Here is a 15,668-nt window from a genome sequence, read left to right as displayed (position 1 = left end):
CTCTGTTGACTCACTCTAATCATAAACCTTAAAAACGGGTTCTGATATATTTACTTCCAGCCATACTTAACTTATAAATAAAGACAGTAGAAAAATTATGCTTCCACTTAAAATGATTCATCTATCCCTGTACAAATCAAAACTTACCGTCTCTGCAGAGGACATAGAGTTCCACGTCACCTCAGTCACTGGTGATGTCCATTCCTCATTGGGCTGCATCACACTACCCCTCTGATATCCTGTAACCTAAACACCAGGCTATAAGGTTAACCATTATTAACACATCTTAGGTTAGATAACAGAGGAATAGAAGGAGGGGGGAGAACAAAGAAAAAGAACTGAAATGGAAAGAAAAGAATACACACATTCATTTCAAAGTTGGGATGAAATACTCATAACTACTACAGGCCCTGTTTTTGTAACTGAACATGTGGTTACTGCTGGTATTTCCATCTTCCTTCTAGCACTATCCATTCCATATCTCTTTGCTCTTAACAAACACTTCAGCTGGTCTTAGGTTGTTGCCTACTGGGGTGATGCAAACTGTCATTCCTAAAAGTCTGGGATCATTAGCAATTGATGCAGTTTTCTATTAATTTTTTCACAGACATAGGAGTACTAAGAGGCCCCTCAGAGACTCTCCTGTGTTCCAGACCTTGTCCTCCCTGCCTCCATTGTGTATTGTGCAGGGTCATTCATCTCAGCCAGTACAGTAACCCCTTCTTTTCCTGGTGGTTCACTGGCATTAGAAACTCAAAGAGCCAGGTGCTGGTCTCAGACTCCAGTTTAATAGAACATTTGTTGTCCCCCCTCCCCAAGGTCAGGCATCTGCCCCAATGGGCAGTCAAGAGTTGTGAGATGGATCACTGAACTCCAAAGAATCTATATCATACCGATTCACATTTCGGGTAGGGTCTTAATTTCAGCAAAACGACATCAAGTGTCACATCAAATATTGTTCAAGTGAAGCTTATTTGACTTTATTTATATTGAATTTGTTTATATGTTTTGATTTTATAGCTATATAAGCATAAGGCATTTATACCAAGATTATATTGATATATTTTTACCAAACATTATAATAAAAATAATTTACGTAAGTAAAAAAAAAAAAAAGAACATTTGTTGTACCCCTGATGAAAGAATTTTACTCTGGGAAACAAAAAATCTAGCAGAGCCTAAGCTTGATGGAGGAGGAAGCGCCAATTCTGCTGCATCAATGGGAATAGAGGAGCCCATCCACCTTACATCCCTTGCAGAGAAAGCATTTGTTAAAAATTTTAAATTCTTTTAAACTAAAAATAGAAAGCTTTAAAATCCCATAAAGCATTTCTAAAAAAAGAAATCAATCATACTTAATGGTGAAATGTTAACATCATACTGTAGGTGGTTCTCTTGGATTCTTTCAGGTAAATTCAGTAATAGTTTGGGTACAAAATATGAAACTGCTTATAGAAATCAATAACTTTCATGTATTTATGTGTACACATATATATTAAATCAGAAAATATAGTAGATAAAAAGATGGCAAAAGTTAACATTTAACAACCTACAAAAACTATATACATATAAAATATTATTGAAGGTCATAAAAGACTTGAATACATGGAAAGGTGTATCATGTTAAGAAAAGTAGATTTAACATTATAGAGAGGTTAATTCTAAATAATCTATGAATCTAACATTATTCAAATACAAATGTCAAACCTTTTTTAACTAGACAAGATGATTCTAAAATAATGCGGAAAAAATAAATGAACAAGTATATTCAGGAAAATTCTTAAATAAAAAATGAGATCAGTTCTATAAAATATTAAAACATTATCAAGCTGCAATAGCAAAAATTAGAAAAGATTAATTTTTTTAAATCTTCATAGAAAAATACACCATAAACAAAGTCAAAAGTCAGTCAACTAATTGGGAAAAATATTTGCAACTTTTATCATAGGTAATTAGAAAATTTACTTACTATAGACTGTCTGCAATCCAATAAGAAAATAATGGATGACCCAAGAGAAAAAACTGGAAAGGGGTTAAGCAGTTTACAGAAAAGGAAACAGAAGAAAAGTAATTTTTACATGTACAAGAGCCATGAAAAGTTTAACACCATAATAAGTGATACTGTTTGCTTACAATAAAATGATGAGGATGTGGGGAAACAAACATTGCTGGTGGGATATTCTGAAATGCACATATATTTGGACTAAGTAATCCTACTTCAAATGACATTCATATAAAGATATTAATTGCAGAGTCTTCATTATAGCAAAAGATGAAAAATAATTTGTATTCGTTAATATGAGTTGAATAATGATGGCATATCTATCAGTGGAATATTATGAAATTGTCAAAAATGATCAAGAAGTTCTATGCATGCTGATACCCTGGAACATTTTCCTACATATTGTGTGGTGAGAAAGGGAAGGTATAGAACAATATATATAGAATGTTTTCATTTTTGTAACCCACCAAAAACATGTATATGCATATACATGTTCATATGTATTGTACCTCTATTTAAGACTACATAAAGAAACCGGTAACTAGTGAATGATTCTGTGGAGAACCAGATGGCTAAGAGAGAGGAGTAAAAGGGAATAATTATCATCATGTATCTTTTTTCTTTTTAACATTTAAAAATAATATACTTTTAGTATAGTTTTATTACTTACCCACTTCTTGGGACCCCTATTATTTACACCTTGCATTGGTCTGATATATTTATTACAACTGATGAACCAATACTGATATATTAACCATAGTTTACAGCTTACATTAAGGTTGACTCTTTGTGTTGCAGAGTTCCATGGATTTTGACAAATGAATGTCATGTACCCACTATTAAAGTATCATACAAAATAGTTTCATTGCCCTAAAAACACCCTAAGCTCCACCTACTTAGCCATCCTTCCTGCTATTCTCACCCACACCTCTGGCAACCCCTGTTTTTACTGTTGCTAGTTTTTACTTTTCCAGAATGTCATGTGGTTAGAATTGTTGATCTAAAACAAACTGCTAGTTGTTTTTACAGCAAAAATTGGTTTATTCGGGATCAACAAAGAATTGCAATTTAGGGTTTGCAACATTAGTGAGCCAAGTGCCAAGTCCTCACACAGTAAGGCAAGAACTCTTTTATAGAGGGAGAAAGGGACTTGGGAGTGCTATAGTAAACAAAGAGTCCATGGCTTTTCATTGGTTGAGTTGTTGCCAGGAGAGAAGAGAAGTCTTTCTTTTTCCTGTTGGCTCTGCTATTGTTGTAGGGTGTAAGAGCTCCCCCTTCTGGCCTCCTGACTCTATTTTAATTGAGATTCCTGTTTATTAATTTTTACAGAATGATACAGTATGTAGGCTTTTCAGACTGGCTCCTTTCACTTAGCAATATGCATTTAAGTTTCCTCCATGTCTTTTCATGGCATGATAGCTCCTTTCTTTCTATTGCTGAATAATACTCCATTGTATGGATGTAACAGTTTACCTATTAAATCATCTTGGTTGTGGCTTATAATTCTTTTCAAACATTGCTGGATTCAATTTGCTAATTTTTGTTGAGAATTTTTGTACAGGCATACCTCATTTTCTTGTGTTTCACTTTACTGCGCTTCCCACATGCTGCATGTTTTACAAATTGAAGGTTTGTGGCAACCCTGCGTTGAGCAAGTGTATTAGTGTTATTTTTCCAACAGCATTTGTTCACTTCGTGTCTGTATCACATCTTGATAATTCTCACAATATTTCAAACTTTTCCATCATTATGTTTGTTTTGGTGATGTTTGATGTTACTATTGTAATTGTTTTTTTGTTTTGTATTTTTAAATGATGTACATTTTTTAAGACATATGCCATTGCATGCATAATAGACTACAGTATAAACATAACTTTTACATGTACTGGGAAGCCAAAAAATTTGTGACTCACTTTATTGAGATCTTTTCTTTATTAGCAGTGGTCTGGAACTGAATCTGCAATATCTCCAAGGTATGACTATATCTTTGGTTCATGAGATATTGGTCTTCTTGTAATGTTTGTCTGGTTTTGGTATTAGGGTAATGATGGCCTCACAGAATGATATGCTTCTATTTTCTGGAAGAGATTGTAGAAAAATTGTATCATTTCTCTCAAATATTTGGTAGAATCCACTAGTGAAACCACCTTAGCCTGATGCTGTTTTGGAAGGTTAGTAATTATTGATTTAATAGATACAGTCCTATTCAGAGTATCCATTTCTTCTTGTGTGAATTTTAGTAGCTTGTCTTTCACATAATTGGTCCATTTCATCTAAGTCATTAAATTTGTAGACAGATAGATGCTCATAATATTCCTTTACTATTCTTTTCATATTAATGAGATCAGTAGCGATGACCACTCTCATTGAGTGGTCCTGTGTCCCTGGGCTGTAACCTTTACAAGTGTTTCTCAGCATTTTTTCTCCCTTAGGTGAGACTTGAAGGCTAAAAGGGACTGGAGTTGGGTAATTACCCTTCCTCCAAGCCTGATAAGGCTTCAGTTTTTTCCTTGTCTGATAGGACTTTGTTATGGAGAATGTTCTGGGCTTATTTCAGAAGGGTTACTTTCCCTCTCCTCTAGGCCAAACATGGGGAAGTTTCCTCTGATCTTCACTGTGAGAACCTGGTGGGGCTCCCAGAGGTAAAACTCAGGAAAGTGTAAAAGCATGATGGTTCCCAGAAGTTTGTAACTCTCAAGCTAGTTCACACAGCCTCTCGCAATTACCAAAGTTATTATTTAAGGGTTCCCACCATACTTTTGCTGCAGATAGGTTGATCTATATTCTCTGCATTCATTTGTCTCTCCTGTTTTTGAGGTGGTGGTTAGTCCTGTGACCTCAATCCTCCAAAGGATCTAAAAAAAAGCCATTGATTTTTCAGTTTGTTCAGTTTTTTCTTGTTGTGACGGTAGAAGAGACAGCTTCCAAGCTTTACATGTCGAAGCTGAAACTGAAAAGCTCATGTATCTTTTCTTAAATTTTGAATTTTGCACCATGTGTTTATATAATCTATTCCTATCCCACATCCCTTCCCCAAATAGAGAATCTCACAGTTGTTAAAATTAAGGTGCTACTATTGTCCACAGAATGGAACAGATCCAAAAAGAACATAAATACATTTGATTAATATGTAATCATCACTGAACTAACCTTACAAAGAAATACAGCCCCTGGAAATATTAGCAGAATGATCAGAAGTTAAGTACCCACGCAGGCATCATAGCAAATCAGACATTTTACTACTTGGATCCATCCACAACATCAATACCTCGAGTCTCTCAGATCAGCAGCTCAAAGATAGCAGCAATTCAAGTCATGGCTTCAATCAGTCTAACCTCAAGGGTATTTGTGTGAAATGCCACTCAGACTAAATGGTTCAGGGTGACCTTGCTTATTCTCTTGGTATTTTTACACAGCCAGTTTCAAACATCTCTTACCACGTTACAGTATCTCTCCTCTTGATTCTATATAGATTTCCAATATTCTTTAACCCTTCCTGATATTACAACTAAAGTTTTATATTTTCATTATCTCTGTAAACACAAATGTATAAATCTTTACTTTGGAATACATGGCCCTAAACATTTTTGGACTTTTTAGAAGAGGATAACATGAAACTGACACTTCTAAATAGAAATATTAACAGAGAATAAGCAAACTCTATATTAAGTGGAAAATCAATGAGGCTGTTACAAATATGTGGCTTAAGTAGCCAAGTATCTTTTTAAAGCTTGTTTGCTTTTAGCATCCATAAATCTACCAAAAGAGCTAGGAATATAACAGGATCCAAATCCTAGACATATTGTTTTGTTATTAAAGTTTGGCAAACTTTTCTCAACTGTGTCTTTCCCTCATACTCTCTTCCAGGAAATAAAAGCAATAACAATGTGCAACTTCATAATAAATTTTGTAAATATGTTCATCAGTTGGAGAAGGCTATGACACCCAAGAGAAGGCTGATTTAAAGTATGAAGGATAATTCTTTCTAAGAGAAAAATGTTTACTTAACACTGCTCATAGTAGAAGTAAATTAAGTAGGAAAGCAAGTAGACTAACTTTAGTCGATAAAATGTTACCCCTAGGTGTAGACAAGAATACTTTGAATTGATTTAACTCCTAGTACTAACCTCACCACCCTGCACTACTTTTGAAAATGCAGAATCTTTACCATTAATTTTACTTTCTATAATTGGCTATAGGTTTGCAGAGAAATAAGAAACCACGGACAAAGGAAATAAAGGTTTCTATTCCATTCTTCCAAAAGGGTTTAGATAAACACTTATTGAGAAACTACTAAAAGCCACGCCCTTTATTTTTGTTTTTTAAAAAATATAACAATACTATGAAGTATGTATTATCCTCATTTTATTGATGAAACTTTCTTTACGTTGAGACAAAAGTTAAATTTAGATGTGGTTATAAAACTCATGTGTTGAAACGTGGTTTTAAAAAGTTAAATTTATTTTAAAATTTTAGAATGTAAATAAACAACAAATTCAAACATAATTTCATTACTCAGAGGCAACCACTTCATCATTTATAATATGTATATGTACACATACATATTTATACGCACCTAAAGATATATATATTTATATCCTAAAGATAGGCAGATAAATGAATCCTTGTTTACAAATAGTTTGGTTTCCTGCTTTTTGCACTTAACACAACAGGAATCTCTTTCCATGTACTTATACATTTCAATATCTTATTTTTGAAAGGCAACACATTATTCTACTGAATGAATGTACTTTACTCCTCTAACTGTATACATGGATTGCTTCCAATTTTGTGCCACAATAAACAGTGCTGTAATGAATATTACTGTACCTAAATCTTAGTGCACATCCTTATTTCCTTAAGATAAATTCCCAGAAGTGAAACTGTCCATAATACATGTTTTTTTAATCACATATCAGTTTGTGTTTGAATCATGGGGTCTCTTTTCTGAAAATGCAATATAAAGTTTAAATATCTTTGTGAAACACATGAGGCCTGGGCTCACTGTTCTTTAAGAATCCAGAGCTCTAACATGCTGATTAACTGTGAGCTTTATATAAATTAGTTTGTAGTAGTTAATACTAGTCTTTACTTTTGGGTAAAGAAAAACCCTGCTTAACTGAACATGAACAGTGTTGTCTTTTCTAAGGGCTAATCATAAGCCTTTTTATTTGAAGTTTGCGAAAAGAATAAGGCTACTCTAATACGTTGTTCTCTTTTGGGTCTTTGAGATAAGTGAGGTGAAATATAACTCTTGGAATAAGAGTGTAGATAATGTTAACAGAGAGGCAGAATCATGTTCACTACTAAATCCCTGCCAAATGCTCAGCTACTTAGTGAAAAATTAGTTTCTAATAACGTAATGAAACTGTAACTCAACCTACTCTATTGACTTTGACGATGTCATTCTCTTATTCAGCACTGGCTAGAGTTTACATAAAAAACCCTCTGTGGTATCCAAATTAGAAGGGAAGAGATAAAATTGTCATTATATGCAGATGACATGATACTATATACAGAAAACCCTAAAGACTCCACACAAAAACTAGAACTGATAAACATATTCAGCAAGGTAACAGGATACAGGATTAACATACATAAATCTGTTGCGTTTCTTTACACTAAAGAAGTCTGGCCAAGGAGGTGAAAGACTTATATGCTGAGAACTATACATTGATAAAGGAAACTGAAGATGATTTAAAGAAATGGAAAGATATCCCATGCTCTTGGATTGCAAGAATTAGTATCTTTAAAATGGCCATACTACCCAAAGCAATCTACAGATTTAATGCAATCCCTATCAAACTACCTATAACATCTTTCACAGAACTAGAACAAATAACCTTAAAATTTATATGGAATCACAAAAGACCCAGAATTGCCAAAGCAAACCTGAGGAAAAAGAATAAAGCTGGAGGTATAACGCTCCCAGACTTCAAACAATACTACAAAGTTACAATAATCAAAACAGTGTGGTATTGGCACAAACACAGACATGGATCAATGCAACAGAATGGAAAGCCCAGAAATAAACCCACACACCTATGGTCAATTAATCTTTTGACAAAGGAGGCAAGAATATACAATGGGGAAAAGACAAGTCTCTTCAGTAAGTGGTGTTGGGAAAATTGGACAGCTGCATGTAAATCAATAAAGTTAGAACACACCCTCACACCATACACAAAAATAAACTCATAATGGCTTAAAGGCTTAAATATAAGATAGGACACCACAAAACTCCTAGAAGAGAACATAGGCAAAACATTCTCTGACATAAACTGTAGCAATGTTTTCTTAGCTCAGTCTCATAAGGCAAAAGAAATAAAACCGAAAATAAACAAATGGTACCTAGTCAAACTTATAAGCTTTTGCACAGCAAAGGAAACCATGAACAAAACAAAAAAAACAACTCACAGAATGGGAGAAAATATTTGCAAATGATGTGACCAAACAAGGGCTTAATTTCCAAACTATACAAACAGCTCATACAACTCAATAACAAAAAAACAAACAATCCAATCAAAAAATAGGCAGAAGAGCTAAATGGGCATTTCTCTAAAGAAGACATAAAGATAGCTAACAGGCACATGAAAAGATGCTCAACGTCACTAATTATCAGAGAAATGCAAATCAAAACTACGAGCCATCACCTCACACTGGTCAGAATGGCCATCATTAAAAAGTCCACAAATAATAAATGCTGCAGAGGGTGTGAATAAAAAGGAACCCTCCTACACTGTTGGTGGGAATGTAAATTGGTGCAGCCACTATGGAGAACAGTATGGAGGTTCCTTAAAGAACTAAAAATAGAGCTACCCTATGATCTAGCAATCTCCCCCTGGACATATATCCAGAGAAAACTCTAATTTGAAAAGATACATGCATCCCAATGTTTTACAATAGCCAAGAAACCTAAACGTCCTTTGACAGATGAATGGATAAAGAAAATGTGGTACACACACACACACACAATGGAATACTACTCAGCCATAAAAAATAAATAATGCCATTTACAGCAACGTGGATGGCCTAGATATGATCATACTAAGTGAGGTCAGTCAGAGAAAGACAAATATCATATGAAAACGTATGTGGAATCTAAAATATGATACAAACGGACTTACCACTATATATAAACTAGATAAACAAGGTCCTACTGTATAACACAGGGAACTATATTCAGTATCTTATAATAACCTGTAATGCAAAAGAATCTGAAAAAGAATATATATAACTAAATCACTTTGCTGTACACCAGAAGCTAATACAACATTGTAAATCAACTATACTTCAAGAAAATAAATTTTTTAAAAAACCAAAAAAAAAAAAAAAAACCCAAAACCATATGAATCCTGGGTCCTTGGGGAATTAGATAATGAAAAAAGTGCATTTAGTTGGGAGGAAAGATACTTCTTTTTACATTTAGTTTATGAAGGGCTATTTGTGGCTCAATGTGCAAAAAAGCTGGGTTCTGAGAATTAAGGTAGTTCTTCATTCATGATGATAATTATGTTTTCTCTAGGGTATTTTTGAAATGCTTAAACACAAGCATAAACAAAATAGCCCTCTTTGTATGACAGGAAGAAAGTCAATTAGCTACAAAACGCTAAGCAGAGTAAGACTGTGTAAGACTTCAAAGTAAATTGCAGATTCAAAGGAATGCTTTTTTTTTTTTTTTTTTTAGTTAAGAAGTGGATTTATTTAGAAACACACTCCACAGAGTGTGGGCCCTCTCAGGTGAGAAAGGCATCAGGGTATGGGGTTGCCAGTTTTTATAGGAGTGGGTAACTTCATAGGCTAATGAGTGGGAGGAGTATTCAGCTATTTCAGGAAGGGGCAGGGATTTCCAGGAATTGGGCCACCGCCCACTTTTTGAACTTTATGGTCAGTATTGGAACCGTCATGGCGCCTGTGGGTGTGTCATTTAGCTTGCTGATATGACTGTATACTGAGGCTCAAAGTCTAGTGGAAGTCTACTTGTCTGCCATCTTGGACTCATTTGGTTCTAATCAGTTTATGTTGTGTCCTTGGACTGTGTCATTCTTTCAAAGGTTGTGCCCTGCCTCCTCCTCCCCTCTTGTTTCATTCCCCCCTCAGAGATTTTACTCCCATATTCTTATGGGAAGCAGAAGGGCGATGGTCTGTCTTCTGTAACTGCTTCAAGGCTGAGTAGCAGCATCGACCCTGCCTGTCAGGGAATAAAACTCTCTGGATGCCTGATCTAGGGGCCCTAGGGGCAGGACACCTCCTTGTTTTAAGTTGGTATAGCCTGGAATCCTCGCATAGCCATCATCTTGGTGTGGAAAAACTGTTTCCCTAGCCTTTCTATGAATCTCCTTGATGATGAAGCACTTTTTGTAACAGCTTCAGAGTACAAAAATATCTATAAATGACAAAAGACTTAAAAGGCATGGTAAAACATCTGATTACAGTGTAATCGATAAAGAAACTTGGTTATAATAACCAGAATTACGACTGATTACATTTAACTTAACATACCAAATAATCCTAGTTAAATATTTCTCTTTAACATACCTCAGGGGCCCTCTAAAGTACCCCAAAGTTAGCTGGAAATCAAAAGAAACAATTAAAATTTGGTATTTGGGAAGTTTGTCAAAAAGTTTTAAAACACTTGGTCAAATAAGATCATAGGTCACTGTGAGACAATACTTATTTTTTAACCAAAGTTACAAAAGAGCTCAAAAGCAAATACAAGTCACTTAAAGTCAAAGAAACTCACATAATCTGTTGTCAAAAGAAGCATTTCAAGAATACTTTGGAGGGAGAAACCAAATCCAGTCTTGTTCTAGCCCATTCCTAACAAAATCCATCTACCAACTAAATTCAATGCAACCTTACAAAATCCTGATCATGCATAACTCTTTTCAGTATTTTTCATTCTTCACAACTTCTTTTACTAAAAACATGTATTTTACTTTTCTTAAAAGTTTTTTCACATTGAGTTACCTTTCTTGTTGACAAATTTGTAACAGAATAAGGTCTTATTTGACCTCTAATAAACCTAGGTACAACAGAAGTATTATGTTTAATGTTGATGACTCTAGAAACATGTCTATATTAATCAAACCAACAAGCTTAAGCCACCTTCAATGCCAGATATCAGTTTCCAGATGACATGAACCTGAAAATTCATTCTGGCCAGACTGTTTTTTATTTCTGAGTATTTATATAAGCACTTAATTTTTTTTTAATGCCAATTAAGTAGAGCTCTCTTATGAATTCATTTTTGGCAATATCATACACCTACAACACACATATACATATGAACATACAACAAACACAGAGGCCTCATAGTTCCCATTCAGAATTTCAGCCCTCAGTCAAGTACAACATAAGCCGTCAGTTACAAGGGGTTGGATTCAAATTGGGCTTCTAGCAGATGGAACAAATCAAGGTCACCTATCTAGATGGCTAAACCCTTTTTACTAGTGTTTACAGAAAAGACACTTAAGATTTCTATTTATCCTTGACAAGTCACGTTCTAAATTACTTTACCATCTTTTTAAAATTTGCCTTTAAAAAGACAGCAGAGATAAGGGTTCCAGAGAAGACCAGATAGGACATTTGCACCTCAAAGAACCCATGCTTTTTTAATTTTTACAATGTTTCCTCTCAACTTATGGATTACAGAGGCATGCGATTTCAAGTACTCATCAGGCTCATTATCGATATTATAAAAATAAAATAAACCATCTACCTTTTAAAGGCATAGGTCATATTTTTTTGTTCATCTTAATTATTTCTTCAAAATTTATTATCTTGAGTGTAAACTCAGTGAATGCTAAAAATATACAATCAGTTTCTTAACTCAAAATATTTATCATTACAGGTAACATGCATCTAATATTTTTTGGAGATCATTCAGAGAGCCAAGGCCAAGTGACTGAAACAAATAGAATCTTACAATCTAAATAAGCAATTGTCAAATTAGGGAGCTTGGGAAGGAAGATAATATCAAAAGGGCTCTGTGGTTTGAAAAAATATTCAATATGCTTAACATACGTATTATTTATTTTCTCAAATTACAGAAAGCAAACCTCAAAATTCTTGGCTTATGAGACTATGCAAACAAAAAAGTACATACTCTATTAATTGTAAAACTGTAAGCACTGTATTTTGTCAATGATGTAACAGATAATTCAATTTAGACTGTTATGCCCAGTATATCATAGTATTAACAAAATGTTCAATAGTCTCCTATTAAAAAAGTAAAAGAAAATAACCACTTGGCAACCACCTGAGTAATAACTGATCCAAGCGAGAATCATCAATGGACACTAAAGCTAGTAGGCAAAATTTGGAAGAAACAGGATATTTGCAGTATCTTCCCACAAGTTACTTATTATTTCCAGAAGGAAAAATAGTAATGCTACATTGAAGGCACTACTTTGTGTGTCTTATTGTGTGCAGATAGGTAAATATATTATGATGTTGAAAGCCAGGGTATTTCTATATACTTGTTTAAAGCAAAAACCACAACATTGTTTTGGAGGTCAATAATGTACATACTTATACATGTCAACCACAGCATAAAGGATGAGGATAAGAGAATCCACACAGTGGTCAGGTTTCTACATTTTATGTTAAGTAGTACAATGTTAACTCCAAGTGGACTGTGAAAGTTAAGGACTTACTTGTCAAAACAGGTAAAAAAGCAAGACCCAACTACATACTGTCTACAAGTCATGCATTTTATAAGACACAGGTTAAAAGTGGATTAAAAAAAAAAGATATACCAGGCCAACAGAAAACATAAAAAGGCTATATTAATATCAAATAAAATAGATGTGAAGACAAAGATTACCAAAGATAAAGTGATACATTTCTTAATGATAAAAGGGTCAAATTAATCAGTAAGATATAACATTTAATAGCAAAGTTTCAACTGCTTTTGTAAATAAAATTTTATCAGAACACAGCCATGCCCATTTATTTACGTACTGTGGACGGCTACTTTCATGCTACAATTGCAGAGTTAAGTAGTTGTAAGAGAGACCGTATGTCTCACGAAACCTAAAGTATTTCGAAACCTAAAATATTTACTACCTGGCCCTTTACAGAAAATGTATGCTGATTTCTGCAAAGGAATTAAGTCACACACAGGACATGTGTTTTATCCAACAGTAGGCAAGTCAAAAGCAAAGTAGTAAATACGATTCATAACTATTTGAAAAGAGGAAAAGAAAAAAATCAAAGTAAAATGGGGTTATGTATTTCAGTGACTATACCTTGATTAGAGGTACCTATAAGAATGAGCCTCAAGTAGAAGTTGAAATTCAGTTACATTTTCATTTAACTAACAGTCCTAACTCAAGATAGAACCTCACTATATCTTTAACATAAATAACTAGTTTTTGCAACATATAATAAAGAAAACTAAAAGGGCACTAATCTGACAATTTTCCCCCAAAACACAGCATTAAGTTTTAATGAGCATTTTTTTTCTGCCCTGACATGAAATAGATGACAGTTTAGTATAACTCCAATCAGCCATGGAAACTCTATTTGTTCAAGTAGCAAGTGTAAACAGTATAAGGAAGTGTGTTAATGTACACTTGGATTCAAACTCTTTATAGCAAAATTCTTAGAGAATATGAACAATTCTAATATAATGATGCATTTACTTAGTTTTGTATTCCCCATTAAGAAATGGGAATACACACATAGAAATCATTTGTAAAACTCTGACAATGGTAGTGACTCAAACTTGCTTAAAATAAAATTTTTTACAAAAGAAGAAAAAATACACACATTTACACATGCACACTTGTTTTTCTGATCTGAGGTACACAGAACCAAAAAGCAAAAAAAAAAAAAAAAAAAAAAAAAAAGGTAGCCAACACACTAAGGTTAAGAAAAACAACACAACAGGAACAATATGAAAGATGCTACGAGAGACAGAAAGACTATGAAAAAAGAGAAGTGAAGATGGATGACAGTACTCACCTTTAAAACTGAAATATGGCTTTTCTTCTTCAGGGAGAAGAGATTAACAGGTTAAAACTACTATATTAAAGAAAGGCTGAAAAACATATGGAGTCTCTGCCTATATAGGTCTTTAAGAATAGGCAAACTGAGTGGCGTAAATAAATGCATACTTGCAAGAATGGCTAGATCTGCACTGTCCAGTAGGATGGCGATTAAAGTTAAAATTAAATAAAATTAAAAATTCAATTATTCCACTGCACTAGACACATTTTAAGTGCTCAGCAGCCACATGTGGCTAAAGGCTATGGTACTGGACAGTGTAGATAGAGAACATTTCCATCACCACAAAAAGTTCAACTGGGCAGCCCTTGGCTAGGCTCAGTGTCTTGAGATGTCTAAACTGTAAAGTTAGCTTGATTTTCCCTATAACTTTTTGGTTCATTTATGTATTTATTTTATAGAATTTTTTGGTTTTTATCTTACAGGGCCTTTTGTCCTTCAGTCATATCTATCCATTTCAACATTTTTTTTCATATTAAATTGAAAATGCATGCAGTTTCAAAAAGAAACAGAATGTACCCCTTATGGAAAGAGTAGCAATTTAAAATGTGTTACACAACACAATGCTTTTTAAAAAATTTGCAGAACTGTACAAAATGTATACAAATATACAGAACTATTAGTTTGATATTATTTAATGTAATTAGTGAATTATAAAAATATATTTTCTAAATATAAATTCAGATATACTATGATTGAAAAATAGAAGTAAATCTAAGTTACCTAAGTCAAACAGAGATACAAATAGTGAAGAAAATACCAAGTAAAATCAATGGTTGTAATAGCATAGCAATAAAATCAACCAAAATTTTTAATATAAAAACTCTTCTTAAACACTACTTAGAACATTTGATTCAAATGAAGAGTACTGAAAAATTCCCTTGTATTAAAGAAATACCTAAATAAGGACATTTAAGTCATGCTTTAAAATTAAACAGCCTAATTAAAAACTATGTAGGGGCTTCCCTGGTGGCGCAGTGGTTGAGGGTCTGCCTGCCAATGCAGGGGGTACGTGTTCGAGCCCTGGTCTGGGAAGATCCCATATGCCGCGGAGCAACTGGGTCCGTGAGCCACAATTGCTGAGCCTGCGCGTCTGGAGCCTGTGCTCCGCAACGTGAGAGGCCGCGATAGTGAGAGGCCCACGCACCGCGATGAAGAGTGGCCCCCGCTCGCCGCAACTAGAGAAAGCCCTAGCACAGAAACGAAGACCCAACACAACCATAAATACATTAATTAATTAATTAAAATAGCCATCTAAAAACAGTTATTTAAAAAAAAAACAAAACTATGTAAATGAAAGACAATATATCAAATGAAATTCACATCAGAATTGACAACAAATAATAAATTTCTGAATATGTGGCAAAGGTAGAATCCAAGTTATCTGTATGAAAATCGTAAGAAATTCATAAATATTGATAATTCTGTAAGTTACTACAGTTTTTTACGTGACAAACAATATAGTCACAATATATCAGCTATTTTCTAATTTTTATACATTATTTCTGCAAATATTCACTGCATGTTTAAAAAATTTAGAACTGATACCATGTATCTTACTACATTTTCAATGCAGTAATAAAGTTATTTTAGATTCACTGAGTGGGGATGAAGGGGGAATCAGATGAAGGTGATCAAAAGGTACACACTTCCAGTT

The sequence above is a fragment of the Balaenoptera musculus genome, chromosome 4 (assembly GCF_009873245.2).
Source record: "Balaenoptera musculus isolate JJ_BM4_2016_0621 chromosome 4, mBalMus1.pri.v3, whole genome shotgun sequence".
In the NCBI taxonomy this organism is placed as follows: Eukaryota; Metazoa; Chordata; class Mammalia; order Artiodactyla; family Balaenopteridae; genus Balaenoptera; species Balaenoptera musculus.
This window is presented reverse-complemented; position numbering follows the sequence as displayed.